This window comes from Carcharhinus amblyrhynchos, chromosome 8 (genome assembly GCF_965287045.1).
Source record: "Carcharhinus amblyrhynchos chromosome 8, sCarAmb.v2.hapA, whole genome shotgun sequence".
NCBI lineage: Eukaryota > Metazoa > Chordata > Chondrichthyes > Carcharhiniformes > Carcharhinidae > Carcharhinus > Carcharhinus amblyrhynchos.
Window position 1 is genome coordinate 64,436,957 of NC_137331.1, and position 18,784 is coordinate 64,455,740.

Sequence of the window (18,784 nt, forward strand, 5' to 3'; positions counted from 1 at the left end):
AGGACTAGGGGGCACAGCCTCAAGATAAAGGGGGGGCAGTTCAGAACGGAGTTGAGGAGGAACTTCTTCACTCAAAGGGTGGTGAATCTCTGGAATTCTCTGCCCGTTGAAGTGGTGGAGGCTGCCTCGCTAAATATTTTTAAGAAGCGGGTTGATGGGTTTTTGATAAGAGAGGGGATTAAGGGTTATGGGGAGAGGGCGGGAAAGTGGAACTGAGCCACGACAGATCAGCCATGATCTTATTGAATGGCGGGGCAGGCTCGAAGGGCCAGATGGCCTACTCCTGCTCCTATTTCTTATGTTCTTATGTTCTTATGTATGCTTTCAAAGAAGGAGTTAGATATAGCGCTTGGGGCTAAAGGGATTAAATGATATGGAGGGAAAGTGGGAACCGGTTACGGAGGTGGATGATTGCCATTCATTCTGATCATGGCTAGAGCGGGCTCAAGCAAATGACCTATTCATGCTTCTAATTTGGATTTTTCGATAAATCATGCTCATCTCAATTAAGGTGCATGTCGTGTCAGAGGAACCAATTGCCTGTAAGATACTCCAGCAACAGCCATGCTTTTTATCACACTGAGTGCCACAACTATTTGAAGATGGAAGCCAAACGGGTGATGGCTACTGGGGAACCGGAAGAATAGCACAACATTCCATGGTTATTTGGCACTCTGCATCCCCACCAAAAATATCCTCAACTAAATTTTCGGGAACATGCCACTGAGACATGAAGCAGCATTTCTGATGTTAGGAGAAGCAAGGTGTGCTCCTTTTGTGAGTGTTTCAGAGAGCATTTGCAGCTGTTGTGCTCTAACTGTACCCTGAGATAAAAGACTTCCAGGTAGAAGTAGAAAATAACACGAGACACACATCTCTCCAGCCACATTACACATCTCCTGGTATCGAACTACATTAATATCTGTCAGGCCTGGGATACCAAATGGGAAATCCAAAAAAGATGTGAGTGATACCATGAAGAGAAATAATCTTCTACATATTATTTTGTGTACTGACAAAATTGAATACTGCACAGCACAATGAGAATTGTATTCACATTAAACTGAAACATTATTAGCTTAGCTTTATATATGTGTTAGGTTATTACACCAAGTTCTCAGTAATCACTCTGGCTTTTGATGACTGCACTGCACATGTAGTAAACTTCATGTTTGTTTCAGAGCTAATTTTATCTCTTTAGCATTTTAAGAAATCGCTAAATTGAAGGAGTGCCAAATGTCATTTTCCAAATCAGGCGCCAACATTTTGTCTTTTGAAGATTTTCTTAATTTGGCACAGATGAAGTTCCAATTGAGTAATTCTGCAGGAAAGCTGATCAGAGTTACCCTGTTGTCTCCTGATCTTTCCTCTAGATATGAATATTTATTCATGTTCACTTCACATCAATGGGAAGAAACCCAAAAATCACCCTCCACTGCAAAGACAAAGAATTGGGAATACTTACACAGGAGGAAGCATAAGGAGGAAATACACATTAAATTGTAAAACTAAAAAGTAGTAGAGCAAGAAACCCTGGGGAATCTGATGCACAAACTTTTGAATGTTCTAAAATTAAAAGCATATGGATACTAGATTCCATAGAATACATATGCAAACAGGCAATGTCAAACATATACAAATCACAATTCCTTGGATAATATTGTGCCCAGTATCAGACATCTTACTTTAGGAAAAACATCAATGTTGTGGAGGGTTTACTAAGACGATGCTAGAGTTCAGAGACTTTAGATTTGAGGGTTAGAGAAATTGTGGCTCTGCTTTTGAACCCTTTGGAAAGGTAAGAGGAGATCGATTTTACATTGTAACCATTCCACCTTAAAAATTCTACATTGGGTGAACTTTCTGAAGACTTCCTCTTCGCTATTAAGGAGAAGTTATAAAGCTGTGTACAAATGGAAGAGCTGTTTCAACCTGCTGGTAAATTCACTGCAAAAGGTTAATGCGACAAAAAGAATGATGGGTAGAGCTTAGGAGAATTTCTGTAACAAAGGTGGTTGCACATGGAGCATGGTGAAAACAGAAGTAATGGTAGCTATTAAGTAGAGAATTAATTGAAAAATAAAAAATGTGAACTGTCATGGATAGGGAATAGGAGAGTCAACAGCTTTTGAGTAACACGTGATGAGCTGAAAGGCTGGCTTGATGCCATAAAAATCCACAATTCTCTGAATTCCCATATCAGAGGGAATTATAAATCATTAAATAGTAGAAAATTGACTGAATTAATAAATTAGTAGAAGTCTCCAATATACTAAGTGTGGCCTGAAGCAAACAAAGTCTAAATAGGAAAAGGATCTTAGGATATCATAGAATCCCTACAGAAAGGGGCTACTCGGTCCATCCAGTCTGCACTGACTCTTATCCAGGCCCTATTCCCATTTTATCCTGCTAATCCCTCTAAGCTATACGTATTATATATAGTATATTTATATCTTGGGACACTATGGGGCAATTTAGCATGGCCAATCACTGCACATCTTTGGACTGCATACCCAGAAACCAGAATGGTTCCTTAACCTTGCATGTCCAATAAATGAGAGGCAACAGTACATCTATTTCTAGGTAAAGCCACAGAACAAATAAGGAGAATACTTGGGAAAGTGAATATCTATTTTTGGTGTGAATCTATTAAAGAAAATGGGCTGTCAAGTTTCCGAGGTACTGGACTAGAAAATTGCTAATTTCAGTGAGATGAATGAGGAACTAAATCTGATTAACTCATTGAAAAAAAATAACGTCAGGTCAAAATGTAGGCGAGGATTGGCAGATATTTAATTACAAAGGTGGACTTAAAAGTACTTCTTGACTGGGGTTAAAAGTGCTGCATTTTCATGAATATAGAGGAATGACTAAAAGTAAAAGCAGATAACTATGAGACAAATAAAGTACAGAAAGAAATCATGATAAGTATTAAAGATGTATAGAAAGGAAACAAAGAAAACTGATGAAAATTTACAGACTAGCAATCAATTAAGCAACACAAGTGCTTTTAAAGACACAAATAAAAAAACGTAATCAAAAAGGGAACAAAAAGCTCAGACGGAAGAGAAGTATTGATCACTAAATCAGCCTGTAGTAGTTCCAGAGGAGGTTGTGAAATACATATTCAGAACAGTGCTGAACAAGGTAGGTGCAAGTTACAAATAACCCAGGATACCTGGTGCTTATGAAACAGATAATGGTGGCACTAATGACAGCTTTTGAAAGATTTTAATCACTCAAGGGTGACAAATATTTCATTTCCATTTAGAGACGGAGAGATGAAGAAATGGATAAAAAGAGAAAAATTATGGCCTGTTAAAACTTAAGATTGTATATAAAAGCTGTAGAATCTGGATGCAGCAAAAGAGTAGACAGCATTTAGGAAAACATCAGTTAATCAGCCCATTCTGTATGGATTTGTTGAAGGACAGGTTTTCATGACTAATGTAATTTGAGGAAATCACATTACAAAAGCAAAAGCACCAGATGATGTAAAACTGAAGAAGGTGCCATATAAAATTGATCTGAATTTGCTGCCTGACTGACCATTTACTAAATCTGCAATTAAAAATTCTGCATTCACGCTCAGAGTTTTCTCTACTGCTTAAAAAGCTTACTGACAATAAAGAGAAAGTAGTCATATGGACAAGAATTCTCCAGCCATTCCTGCCAGCAACATTCACTGGTCCTGCTGGTGGCAATCCCCACCTTGTGTTTCCCAGCACAGGATATGTGTGTGTGTGTGTGTGTGTGTGTGTGTGTGTGTGTGTGTGTGTGTGTGTGTGTGTGTGCGCGCGCGCGCGCTCGTGCATATACGCTGGACTCAATAGGAATTTCCATTGGCAGCAGCAGGCCAAGATCCTGCCACCAATGAACGATGCACTATCTCCCGCTGCTCAGAAAAACACTGAGGGAAGGCAAAGAACTTTGTTCATAGTGAATGGAAAACAAAATGGTATTTTTCAGATTGGCCAAATGTGGTAAGCTCGTGTCCAAAAATCTGTCCTGAAATCTTGTTCATTTTCCTTTCATATAAAAATGATTAGTCAATAAGTTGAAAATGAACTACACTGAAATCTTGAAGACAGCAAATTAAGTGGTAGAGAAAACCGTGAGCATAAATGCAGAACTCTCAATTGCAAGTTTAGTAAATGGCCAGTCAAGTCAAATTCAGATCAATTAACAGAAATTATGATTTTTTTGCCCAAGCTGACCAGATTATACAACTCCTAAAGAGCAAGATTCTTACCAGAGTGAAAGAACATAAACCTTTAGGAATAAAGCTATGCAGACCTTCAAAGATACAAGTTTAAGAGGGAAGAGTAACAAGAGATTTGGGTTTTATATACAGAGGAAATTAATATAAAAATCAAGAATATGTACAAATTCATCAAGACGTTGTTTTGGTGACAGTTGGAATACAGCATATAACGCTGGACACTCATTACAGGGGAACAGTAAATGGCATGGAACAGATATAATAAAAGTTCATTGAAATGATACCAGGAACTTTTCAAAAGTATGAAATAAAAGGCTAGCTGCCAAATTAATAACATTTTTGATAATACAGTTCACAGATGATCTCAATGAATGCTTGGCTGAGGCTCCAAGACTCACTAATGGAGTAGTTCAGTAGAAGTTCGTCTTTACAGGTGGGAGTGATGATGTCAAGGTTATTCTTTTATTGAACACTTTTCTTCAATCTGTTTATTTGAAGAAGATTAAGAAGGCTGGAGTAGAGCTTCAGTTATTAATTCACATTTTTATTGGGGTAAAGAACAGCATCCCCCCCTCCCCCCAAGCAGATGTCTGAATCAGTGTTAATTTTTTTAAGAGCATTGTCAACTACTATCATATGGCTCATTGTTTCTGCAGTGCATACAGGGCAAGTGAGCATGGAGGTGGCAAGTGGAATAAAGGGTACGGGGGCCTAATAGCCTTTAACACAACTGGGTTGAAGTCCCAGACAACTGAGGTGGGCCTTCCAATTAGTCTGACTCACCACTTGCCCACCTCCAGATATGGCAATCCTGACTCCATCCTGCCTCCATCTCCTCAGGGCAAAAATAGGGCCAGTAGAGGACTTAAAGAGGCAGGAATTCCCAACTCTTACAGTGAAAAGCCAGCCCTGTGTATTAAGGATACTGCAATAGAGAAATTCCAAAGCTTATACCAACTCTTTTGGCAAAGCCAATTAAGCCAAATAAAACAAACTGAGGGACAAAGCAAAAAGGGGCAGTCCTTTAAACTGCCTTCAACAAAAACAAATCACAAATGAAACTCAAAATAGTAAATCAAAATGTGATTAAGAGGGTTGATGATGCACCCCAGACCCTGTGGTGCCCAATGGGCACAGAAGCCCTCAATGTGCCCAAAGACACCACATTATTCGCTCTCCAGGCACACCTAGCCATGAATATAGCCACAATAGTGGGGCAGACGCAGAAGACTCCTTTGATCACCTGTTGCTTGGGACTATTAATGGCAAATCTGGCCAGGGGAGCAAGTTCTACTCCTATTCCCAGGAGGAGGTTCTTCCCCACCCCTCTCCGCGTCAGGTGCTCATAGATCAGGAGTGTAGGGCTGAAGTGAAAACAGATTTCTAACAAAAGGTTTTATTAAGAAACTTCTACATAAGCATGGTCCACAGACTCCACAAGACCACAATGCCTTGTAGTAACATCAAACCCACTTAGAAGTCAATTATGGCAGCAGCACTGTATTTAATTGGGAATATACATTAAGTATATCTTAATTAGAAAAATAGGGACAATAAAATGAGCACTTACAAGTATACAAAAATGACAGATCTGATCCATTCTGCTTGTGCCAAATAACTACACAATATCGATGATAAGGTCATGTCAAACATAGATGGTTGAAAATTCTGGTCAATTAAAAAGCGAAAATTCCTCTCAGACACCATTAGTATTCAAAACTAGTCCAGAAAACCATACTGGTTCTGACTCATGTGCTAGACTCACTACATTTTGTGAGAAGCGATCTCCATCCTGCCCAGAGCCTGAGGTCCAATTCTCACCTGAAGAAATTCAGTGACACAACATGCAGCCTGTTTCACAGCTGATACATTCACCAGGCAAGCTTAACTTCTAACCTAGTTCAAGCTTGTACTGAGATACAGAGTCCTCCTTAATCTACTCAGTTCTTGCAAATAGTCCACATAAACACAAGCAATTCTCTCCATTACCTTATAAACCTTGATTGAACAATTATCCCAGGTCCCTAGCCAAGATATATCCCTCAATCATCAGTGAAACAGATTATCTGGTCATGATCTCATTGCTGTTTGTGGCATCTGGCTGTATGCAAATTGGCATTTTCCTTTGTTCATGACTACACTTCATTGGCACATCCCAAGTTTATGAAAGGCACTGCGTAAATTCACAACATCCTTTCCTTTATACTTCTCCAAGCATGAATCCCAAATCTTTGAGCCTCTTTTATCAACCTAAGGTGCTTTAAATTGCATACTAATCTTCTATCCCCACTTTCCAAAGCCACAATATCATCCAGCATGAGAGACAATCAAAACTGGACTCATCAATCTGATCTAATGAGGCCTGTCAAAGTTTTTTCCTCAAGAGGCTTCAGATACCAAATCACTTAATCTGGAAACAAATCTTCAATTAAATTTCATGTGCCTACACTTAGAAGTGAGCAACTCAAGGCTGGTACCTGCCATTTCTATTGAGCTGTCGACAGGCTGCAATTATATTAGAGCGACCTTGGTCTGACCCACAATGAAGAGCAGTGACAATGAAGCTCTGTGTTTGCATGCTTTGACAAGTGCAGAATTCTACTCTACAAAAGCTTGATCGTTTATATTAGGAAAATGCAAGAGGAACGTGCAATTCTCCCAAGGACAAAACATTCCACTCAGGACCTTAAAAAGTTTTGAATTGCAGTATAACTCCGGTTGAAGTTATACAGCAGTTGGCATAAATCTAAAAATGTCTTCCTGGAAGGACTCTTAACAGTTAGCATTAATACACCTTGTCAGTTATACTGCGTGAATAAGCATCCAGAACTGCCTCACGTCAGCCAGAAGTATAACCTCAGCATTAAAGTGACAATATAAGTGGCTAAAACATGGTTTCAGAGTTTAAGGCGGTACTCATAAAACCACTGGAATTGTTAGATGAAAAAGGACTATGGTGCATCATTTTTGTCTTCCAACATCTTAGTAGTTGCATGATAAAATGATAATGGAGTTGGCAAATCGATTTCTATCAATTAGTCAATAACAGGCCCAGACATGAGGTAAGGCAACTCCCTGTGGTGGGAAGTTTGGGGAACTATGTGGGCAAAGTTAATTAAACATGAATTTAAAGCAACAGCTCATTAATGAAATCATAATACAAACTCAGTTAATCCTTTGCTCAACAAATACTTGCAAAGAGCAAGTACAAATTCAAATTTTACACCAAATGTCCGACAGGAGGAGAAGAAAAGCACAGTGGTGCAAGTAGATGCAGGAGCTTCAAACTATTGGTTAAAGCACTCAGTAAAGACCATCATGGAAGAAATAATCCAAGAGCGTATAAAAGGGCATTAAGTATGCCAGAAACACACCTCTACAAGGGGTTCTAACAGAGACCTAAAACATTTGTGATTTTCAGAGGGTTATACTTCCAGTGTCTGGAACAAGCTGCCAGAGGCAGTAGTAGACGTGGGTACAATTTTGTCTTTTAAAAAGCATTTAGATAGTTAAATGGGTACGATGAGTAAGGAGAGACATGGGCCAAATGAGGGCAATTGCGATTAGTTTGGGGGTTTTAAATAAAAGGGTGGGCACGGACAAGTTGGGCCAACGAGCCTGTTTCCATGCTGTAAACTTCTATGACTGACTACACGAGGGCAGACGGGAGCCTCAGTTTACTACCTTTTCTAACACATAGTACCCTCAGTACTGTACAGGAATGTCAGCCAAAATTTTTGTGCTTGAACCAACAACCCATGGACTCAGTGGCAAGAGTGCTACTCACTGAGCTGTGATTTGACATTGGGAAATAGCACACTGTACAGCTATTGGGAGATGAGTTCCAACCTGCACAAGCTATATGGGTTGCATGGTCGCATTGTAGTTAGCACTGCTGCCTCACAGCACCAAGCACCTGGGTTCAATGACAGCTACGGGTCACTGTCCGTGTGGAGTTTGCACGTTCCCCCGGTGTCTGTGTGGGTTTCCTCCAGATGCCCCAGTTTCCTCCTACATTCCAAAGGTGTGCAAGTTAGGTTGACTGGCCAAGCTAAATTGACTTTAGTGTCCAGAGGGATTAGCATGGTAAATGAGGGTTATGGGAATAGGGCCTGGATGGGATTGTGATTGGTACAGTTCAATGGGCCAAACAGCCTCCTTATATACAGTAGGGATTCTATGGATCAGCAATTTTGGATGTGTTGAGCAGAGTCTTAATACAAGTTGCCACGGCAGAGAAAGGCCTCGCGTTTGCCCAACAAATGATATGGAACAGGAGAAGATGCAAAATAAAACTTTGAAAGTTATATCAAAAAGTCACTATAGGAGGAAGAGGTTATTTCGAACTCTACCAGGTAATAAGGTTCTCCAGATGCAAGAATTCAGAAAATAAACACCTCTGGTGATATAGCTCTGTAAAATGTATTGAATGACAATATTTAAATCTAAATAGCATAAACTTTTGATTACCCAATGATCAAAATTTGACAGTTTTATGGCCCAAATTGTAAAATATTCTGGGGAGTTCATAAATCTTTACTGTAAAACCTCTCAGTACGTTTGAACAGTCTGTGGTTTTAAAAACTGTTTTTAAATTACTTTTCAGCCAGCTACCTTTTCCATTAACAATATTTAATCCAGGATCAGTGGGATTCCTCATGCGATAAAATGTTTGGTAAAATCTGTAAGTGGTTTTCAACTTTAATTGTTGATCACATGATCCTAAAATTCAGAAAACACATACTTCATCAACACCAATGAGAAGTGAGTTAGAAATAAAGGATAGCAGCCACTGCCTTTTTCTCTTTCATTCCTTTCTAAAACACATTTTTCACAGAGCTGGGATATTCTGATTTTTTTTTGAAAAAGGATCCTTTAGATCTGCATGCCTTTAGACCTGTGAATAATACCTTCAACCACTTTGTTCTACCCTCATCTTAATCAGTTTTAATTCTGATAGTGTCAGTGTTACCTTACCAATTGTTACAACAGTCTGAATTTTCAGGATGGCGACCACTCTGTGTCTGTCATCTAGAGGGCTTCCCACCACCTCTGTCTAGCTTGTTGCCATTTCATGCTCTATTGAGTGTTGATTGGCAGCAGGCAGTATTTACGTCCACACTTGTAAGTCCTACCCAATCAGATTGGCCAACAGCTCCCCAGTTCATTCATGTCCAGAAGAGGTAATGCACCGCCACGGCAGCGACCAAGTCCCAGAAACTGCAGTGCTGGCTAAGTATCGGGGGTATTAGGGAGGGCTGGAGGTCTTTGATCCATGAGGGGAGAATGCTCCAAGTCTGAAGGGCTCTTCGCACTAGATATCGAGGTGAAAACATTTTCTGCTTCCCATCCTCAGGCACCCATCAGCCTAAAATTTGAGACTGGGCAGGAAAAAGCCATTAAGTGACCACTTAGTTCTGGCCAATGTTTATGTTCTGTTTAATTTAGCTGGTCAAAGTAAAAAAAACATATTTTAAAACCATTGTGCAATTCCACATGAAACTGGCCAAGAAGGCTGTAAGGAAGAGAATGCATACACCCTTTCCTGCTCTTCAGCTCCCCTCCAAAAATTAACTTGAACAATAGTTAACGCTACAACATTGCATTTATTTTACATTATATATAGTTAATTAATATAGTAAAATTTCCCAATGGACCTCACTGTTTGACACTAAGCCCAAAAGGAATATTAGACCAAGAGATCAAAAAACAAAAGGTAGATTTGTTTTTGAGTATTTAAGGAGGAGGAATTTGAATGACTGACATTTTGGGGGGCATAATATTAGGGCTTAGACAGCTGGACCTTGTGCAAATATGTTGCCCAAAAACAGGCAAGAATCTGTATTTGGGCACTTTTAACATGGGTTAAAATTAATCTAAAAATAAGCTACATAAGGAAATCCCCCTCAATCTCTATCAATCAAACTGCACTGAACAAAATAAAGCATGGCAACAATTGTAGGTTCTGACATGACTAAACATATCATCCTCTTTCAGTGCCTCTCCTCTACGTGCCAATTCTTCGTGAGGCAGTTCTTGCTTGAATTACTTTTACCTATTGGTTACCAAATGTTAACAATCACACTTAAGCTTGAAAAGATCAGAAACTTTTCTGCAAGTCACACTAGTTTTTAATGCAGCTGTGAAATGTGGCCCTTGGAATACTTACATCTAACATTAGTTCTGGGGTAAATAGTTCCAGCTATTTATCCCTCTTTCCTTAAAGCATAATGGCCTCTGTGTTCCAACAGAAAGTAGATACAAGATGCAAAATAGAAGCAAAGCAAATGACATTCTGATATACAGTGCGGGTGAAAAAGATCATGACTTCCATGGATACAGGAAAGTTGGGATCAAGCTAAATACAGACAAATGCAATGTGAAAGTGACAGAATGCCAGTTCTGAGAAGGATGTATACACAGTCGAGCCCTGAAAGAACCATGGTTATTTCAGGGGTGGAAGAGATAAGAGGGAGTTGAGAAGTTTTCTTGGCATGATCCAATATGAACTCCTTCATTAGGCAAATCAAACCAGCAGAAGCTGATGGAAGAAGGTGTAGAGTACCAGTGTTGAGAGTTACACAACAGGGCTTCCAACAAACTCAAAAACAAAATGCTGAAAGACCCAAACTTTGTCTCACTGTCACTCCTATTCACACCTCTCAAAGCTGAGATGAAATCTCCTGGACAGTTGCTGCATGGGAAAAAAAGCTACTCTGTCAAGGATAATACATCCCCCAAGTGTCCAGGAGACATCATTGAAGGAAAGAGGTCAGCACTTCAACAAACAAGCTAAATCCCTACCAGAGCTGCTGAAAGGACAAACTATACACATACAGGATCAGATCATGAAAACCTGGAGCCTAGCAAAAGCTGTTGCTGAAACCGAGATACCAAGGTCATACATATCCATCAAAACCAGTAAACAACTAAGTCTATATTCAACCTGCGCCAGAGCTTTGAGACAACATACACAACATCACCAACAGCAAGTCCAACTCTAGCAACGCAATGGAAGCACACACATTGCCTGTGCTGCATGGTCTGCCAACCACAAAGAGCAGCGAATGCCAATTCTAGAAGCTGGCGGCACAGCATCTTATAACCCATGTGATGGAGTCATTAATATTTTAAGAATAGATGTTTTAAAAGAGAGGTTCAGTTTATTTCCAAAAGTCGATTGTTAACTTTTAGTTTATAGAAGTTAAACTGGAACACATCCTGGCTCACTTTGTACCATCCAGATTGCATGTTGAACGTTGTCAATTGTAAAGATTCCACATCTAGTTTCACATTCCAGTAGCCGTCTCTGGCATCAAGCTCGCTTTAGGCTCCAGGCAAATTCTTTTGGATTCTCCTCAGCATGTGGGAATTTACCCAAATGTATGGGCTCTGATTCTGGTGATCACCTTCTTTTCTTCATCTCTAACTGTTTATTTTTCAAACTTTCCTTTTAGTTTTATTGGCACTTTACCTGGCAGATGAAAACTGGGTCAATGGTGATGTAATACTCAAAACCTTCAAAGCTTCCAACCATCAAAACAGTCTGGTACATTTGCACCAGATGAGAGGGCGCTTTTCAACTCTACACACAGTATCATCTCCTTTACCTCATGGTTTACTGCAGCTCTTCATAACTGCTCAACCCCATAATAACCGATCATTTGATTCAGTGACAAAGAAAATCCAGTTATACAGTTAATATCTTTCTCTTTGCATCCCTTTAATTTGAGTTGTTCCTAGTTGTTGAATCTCAGTCCCCATGTATGCAGTTAAGATGGCATCATACTCTTCTGTAATGATACTGTGCTGTTTTGCTATCTTTTGCGTTTAAGGTAGGGTTGCTTCAAGAGGCAGTGTTTTGTTACAAGAGTGTCCTAACATGCAGGAGATGCTAAGAAAGCAGGCTAAAAATGGATTTTAGCTCGGAATGTGTGTTACTTTGTAGAATTAATGGACCGTTTGCTTATTTAGGTTCTCCTAGAATTTTAGACCAGATGGGCTTGTTTAGGTTGATTGACAGAGACAGAGTCATGTGGTTAATGGGAGGAACTAAGCTTAAAAAAGAAATTTGCAGTTTCATTTTTTACAAGCAGTTGCTGCCTGGGCTGCTAGAAGAAACAGGTGTCTCTGTCTCAAAGTGTTCTGAAAGCTCCAGGACTGTTAAGCTAAGACAAACAACTATGCCTTAAAGAGGAGGTTAAGTCTATAAAAGGGAAATGTTGCTTGATTGAAACTCATAGGATAGGTTAGCAGTTAAGAATTGTATTTAGTATTGCAGTTTAGTACTGTTCAATTATTAAAGGTTAAGCTAATTCATTCGGTACAATTATGCTGTGCTGTTAAATAAAGTTAGTTTTGATAAAAGCTTCCCAGTGTGTGTCAGTAGGATCATGCCTAAAGTGAAACATCTTATCCTCACACCAATGCCAAAATACAAAATTGTTGGGTCTGGTCTAACTTCATAAGATACCAGAAAAGGTGTCATAATACTTTGAATAACCATTTTCTTCTAAGTTTTCATGTTTTTAGGAAGGATTTTCAGGTATTGTCTGCACAGGATAATGTTGCTCTGCACTCTGATATCAGTCTTCATCTTAAGATTTATCATTGGGGTCTTTTATCACATTCTCTCTGTTCTGAATGGTTCTGTGAATTTATTTTCTCTTTGGGACTATTGCATTCAATAACATACAGTAGCATGGTTCCTGTGTGTTCTGAAATTCACCATCATCTTCCAATGTATAGATATTTTTGGTTTATTTCCTTGTTCTGAGCAACCTTGCCCAGTTACTCAGGCTCTGGTGCCTCATCTACCAGGTTCTACATTTGTTCTCAGAATGATTGGCTTTTCTACATACTTTGCAGATTGATCTATACTCAGGACAGATCTCCTGTCTATGGATTCATGTGGTCATCCATGTCTTCCTCTTTTGGGTATGATCATTTGTTGCTGCTACACTGCATCAATCTTGCTGCCTTTCTCTGGACTTAACTGAAGGTAGTTAGCCAGTATCTTCATCTGTCCTCTGACAGTATCTACAGATATCGTCAGCTAGTCTTTCCCAATTAGCATTTTCTAAACCTTACACTCTGCAGAATCCCAAATTAGTTGATTGATCAGCCTTTCATCTGTGTCCTTAAATTTCCATTTTCTAGCTGTATTTTTAAAAATGATGTCATAACAATATCAATAGGCTCACCTAATTCCTGTCAAACCTTGAAATTCATATCAGTAGATCCATTTTGGCTCGAGATGGGTGCAGGGGGTGACACGGTGGCACAGTGGTTAGCACTGTTGTCTTACAGTGCCAGAAATGTGGGTTTGATTTCTGGCTCGGATCACTGTCTGTGTGCAGCCTGTACGTTCTCCCCGCATCTGTATGGGTTTCCTCCAGGACCTCTGATTTCCTCCCGCAGTCCAAAAGATATGCTGGTTAGGTGCACTGGCCATGCTTGATTCTCCCTCAGTGTACCTGAATAGGTGCTGGAGTGTGTGGTGACTCAGGAATTTTCACAGTAACTTCATTGCAGTGTTAGTGTAAGCCTACTTGTGACAATAAATAAACAAAACTAAATTGTATTTTTCAAAAATTTTGTCTGGATTTTTGCTGTCCTCTTCAGTAAGCTCCAAGCTGTTAATTTAATTCTATATCTCCTATCGACAGAAGCATTAAGCTGACCTCTTCGTTAATAGTGTCTTTTAGGAAACTGAATATCAATCTGCACTTTTAAGTAAATGATCTGTGGAATATCTCAAGGAGATCACCAGCTTCTCAATTCACTATCGGCTGTAGATGGACGATTCACTTTTCATTTTCAGATTTCTCTTCTGGAACAAATATGAGTCGTTTTTCCAAATCTGCACTAAGTTAGTTTAAAATATTTTTGGTTTGCTCAGACACTTGCTGCCACTATGCTGTGTGTTCTTATCACCTTTCGGTTTCCAGATTAATGAATACATTTTAAGCTTGGAAAGATTAGAAACGCTGGGCAGAATTCTCCCAAGCCCCCACAAGCGGGTGGGGGGGGTGGTGGCAGGGTGGAGGATGTCCAGAAATTGGTTTCACGTTGGTGTGAATTTATGGTGTGACCTTCTGCTGGAGCCCAGCACGAAGGGGTCAAAAAACTTGCCAGAAGCCAGCATGAACCACATTTGCTTCCTGTTATGAAGATGAAGGCACCATGTCAGATTTTCCAAACCAATGGACGAATACATGAGCAATGGGCCGTATAGATGTCAGGGTTCATCCGAACAATGCTTGGGGCTGCATCCAGGAATCAGGATGGCGGCCGCCTGCAACACCATGATTGTGGGTGTAGGGTGCATCTGTGAATCACTACAGTGCAGAAGGAGGCCATCTGGCCCATCGAGTCTGCACCAACTCTTCAACAGAGCATCTTACTCACGCCCATCGTATTTACCCATTTTATTCCTCTAACCTACACATCTTTGGACACTAAGGGGAATTCCATCTAACCTATCCATCTTTGGACTATGGAGAAAACCTATGCAGAATAGGGAGATCTCCACACATTCACCCAAGATCGAACCAGGCTCCCTGGCACTGAAGCACCAGTGTTAACCATTGTGCTATTCGTAATGCCATTGTGTTGCAGGTGGACCTTCCAGATTAGACGTCCTGGAGCAGGACATTTTCAGTTTTAGAATATACCTGGAGCTTCATCTTCATTTTCAGGTGGTCCATCTTCTTTCTTCAATAGTGTTGAGCACCTTTCCAAGATGACACCTGGACACTATGGTAGACTACATACCATTCAGGTCTGCCACACCACTGAATGCCATGTGAAATACCCAGGTGCATAATGAGGCCAGGGCTAGAAAATTTGGTGCATTATCCTGCTGGCATATTCCTGCCTTGACACTCACTAAAATGGGAAAATTCCACCTGCTGTCCAGTACAAAGGAGTGGATTGAACTGGCTCTGTACAGGTCACATTGGTCTCTGGTGCTGCTATGAAATGTGGCCCCGTGGAACACTTGCACAACATACGGTTTCCTAGAAAATTGTGTGCTAATCATCTAGAGATGATATAATACTATAAAATTCAGAACATTCCTGGCAATGTCTTCTCTTTCCATCCATACACTGGCCCTTGGTGACATCATTTGCATACTCAAGATCATCACTGCTTGGATCTCCCAAACTTTACAGATGATAGGAAAATGTATATAAAAGAGAAAAATGTAATGATTTTACTGGAGCTCGTTTGATTTTTGAACAAAGTCAAGAGTGATGCGCTTTCTTGGGTATTATAATCTCCCACTACAAATCTTCAATATCACTTTATTGCACTGACCAGGATTTTCCAAAGAGTTCAGTAGTTTTTTTTTCAGAAATGGAGACATTGCAGAGTCAGCATGAAAAGCAAAATGAAGCTTTTAGCGAATGTGTTTAAAAAGTAGAAACACTAATTCTCATTTCATATCAAGTTACATGAAGAATGCCATGCAGAAAAGCCTGACTCAGATATTTTCACAAAACTAATCCCAATGATATCCAATACCAAGGACTGGAAAATGTTACGATGGATCGGAACCATCTTACACACAAGACTGGGGCAGATTTTTCTCTGGTGTCAGGACAACTCCTCAATGCAATTCTAGGTGACTGGGTGAAAAATGGAGTAAGTAGCTATACCACTAGCTCTTTCTCCCCCCTGCAGACAGCCATTTCAGAGATTCTGTACTGGAAACAACACTTGAGCACTGTAGACGAGGTCATCACCTAACTACATGATGGCAAGGTCATGTGGAGTGTCACAGAGGTGGAGCTTGGCAGATTTACCCAGGCCCTCAGGCAAAGTAGGTGCATTAATGAGAGTTTGCATGCTTAGTTAATAAATCTCCTGTTTGTTGAGAATCCCTTGTGTAGTTTTGATTAACAGGCCACGCAGAACTACAAGGTATCAGGCCTGGCGGTATGGTACAGGGACTTTGAAGCATTAACCCACTTGTCTTCGATGATAGCATGGTGGACAATTGGGACAGATTCTATGGTGCAGCTTTGTCTGGGAAAAAAAAACAAAAAAGGTACAAGTCTATACTCTGCTGAACCTAGCAAGTTCCTCAGTGATCATGAAGTTTAGATTGATTCAGAAGAACATGAGGACCCCGCAATTATCCAAAGATATTTGAAGAAATATGCTCATCGCCCCCACTTAAACAATTTTAGATTGTCACATATTTCATTCTATTCATTGAACCATTCAAATCAATCCAGTCCTACATGAACACACTCAAGGTCTTAACAGAAAAGTGTGCATTTGGAACATTAAAATTTGATCGGTTGGTAGGAAAATGATGCATTCCATAAACAGCTACTGAAACAGAAGCACCTGACTCTACAAAATCTGCTTTCAAAATGTGCATTTTTAAATTAGTCTGAGATTGAATGGAGAATTCAGGTGGGGAAACAGTGTGGTTTAGGAGGAAAGCAGAGCTATGTGCAGTGTAGGGGGTGCTCTGGATTCTGGATCAATTGCAGCAACCAATGTGTGCAATCGATGAACAATTTGAAGCACTGCGTAAAGATTTGTGCTGGGAGATCACACCATTTCGGTGTGACATGTTGAATATTTTCAGTTCAGGGGGCACCCTGTACCAACTGCAGCAGCCAGTACCCTCCAGTGCACAATGTTTCACCTTGGGGAAAAAAGTGCAATTGTTGTGCAGATCCAAATGGCTGCAGTTTCTTACCTATGACAGCAGTACCCCGCCACCCCTTCCAGTCACTTTCCCAGGGACAGGCATGTAACTAGGATCAATGACTTGCAATGTCATCTGAATGACACAACCAAGGCACTATCAATGCAATCATCCATACTGATCAGCCACTTAAATTCACTACACTATGACAGATAATCACAGCCAATGCCAAGTTAAAAGTAAAAATCAACAGAGGGAAAGCACAATATCCTAACCCGAAACAGATTGCGAGAAATCAAACCAGAGACAACACTAGAGCCCAACCAGCAATCCAACTGCTTATGGTTTATAGTGCGCAGACAAATCACCACTAAGGGCGTGGCCATTCTCCACAGCATACCGGGAGACTTCAACTTCCACATGTGGCTAAAATCTCAAGCTGTTACTAGGACTCAGGACTACATCTCGTCACGGGATCACTCAACTTAGATCAGTTCATACCGCGGAGGTGACAACATACATTTTCAGACAATCAGCAAGTTATCTGTTATACACCATAGGAGATTAGATGACTCAATCGCACCAACAGTGTACGCCAAGAAGGATACCAGTTGCGGTGAAGCAGAAAGAAATCATCAAATGACAGAAACGTGCATAATTTCTGCAGTGAAAGAGGCCACAGAATGGGTTTCAATAATGGTAGCCACAGTGAAAAAGGATGGTATGATCAGGGTATGTATTGATCCTATACATTTAAACAAAGTGCCACTCAGGCTGTGTCACCTCATGAAGACAGAAGAACAGAACATCTCAGACATGCTACAAACAAGAGTATTGAGTGCACTAGGTGCAAAAATGTGGATTTTGGCAAATCCCATTGGATCTGGCAGCCTCAAGATTGATCACATTCATGTCCCTGGTTGTGAAGGAGGCCATCCAGTCCATCAAGTCTGCACTGACCACAATCCCACCCAGGTCCTATTCCCGTAACATTTACCCTAGCTAATCCCCTTAACACCAAGGGGCAATTTAGTATGGCAAATCCACCTAACCTGCACAACTTTGGACTGTGGGAGGAAACTGGAGCATCCAGAGGAAACCCACACAAACACAGGGAGAACATGCAAACTTCACACAGATAGTGATCCAAGCCGGGAATCGAACCTGGGCCGCTGGCGCTGTGAGGCAGCAGTGCTAAGCACTGTGCCACCGTGCTTCCTCATGTGGCATCTCCACCGGCAGTGAGATTTTTCAGTGCTATATGAAACAGCTCTTTGCAGATCAACCATGTAAAATCATAGTTGATGACATCCTGGTCTGAGGTTATAGCTGAACATGCTAGGCGTCTTCATCATGTCCTAAAGGAAGTCAGGCTCAATCTACAAAGTATCAATTCAGGGTCAGTCAGGTGCAGTATGTGGACCAGCTGCTGACAGATGATGATGTAAATCTGGATCCAGAGAGACAACTCTGGCCATCCACCACCTGGACATTCTAGTCGATAAACAGCTTTGCAGCATTTCCTGGGTTATGACAAAATACTTCAATTATGAAACTCCACGCTTGGCATACTGCAGAACTCATTACTGACAATGCCTGCCAGCTTGTCTGCCAAATCAAATACCTTTTCTTCCATTTGGGATTTTCATCACCAGCAAGCAACCCTTTATATCCACAGTCCAATGGACTCAAAGAGCTTTATGCTCTGCCAAACATCTGGAAAAGTGCACACAAGACAACACCAATTTCTATGCTGCACTTGCAAGCCTGAGTAACCTTCCCCAACAGGACCCGCCCTTGTCAACTCAATGGCTCTTTAGATGCACCAAAATCATGATCCCAAACCATGTTGCAACCAGAGCTTGTACCCAATGCACATCAAGGCATTGCTA

The 18,784-nt window shown here is 40.6% G+C and overlaps 1 protein-coding gene across 4 annotated transcripts in view; it reads right to left on the minus strand.

The window, feature by feature from the left end:
* The window catches only part of fam110b (family with sequence similarity 110 member B), a 140,866-nt gene that overhangs the window by 111,074 nt on the left and 11,008 nt on the right, over nt 1-18,784 (minus strand). The window lies entirely within an intron of this gene.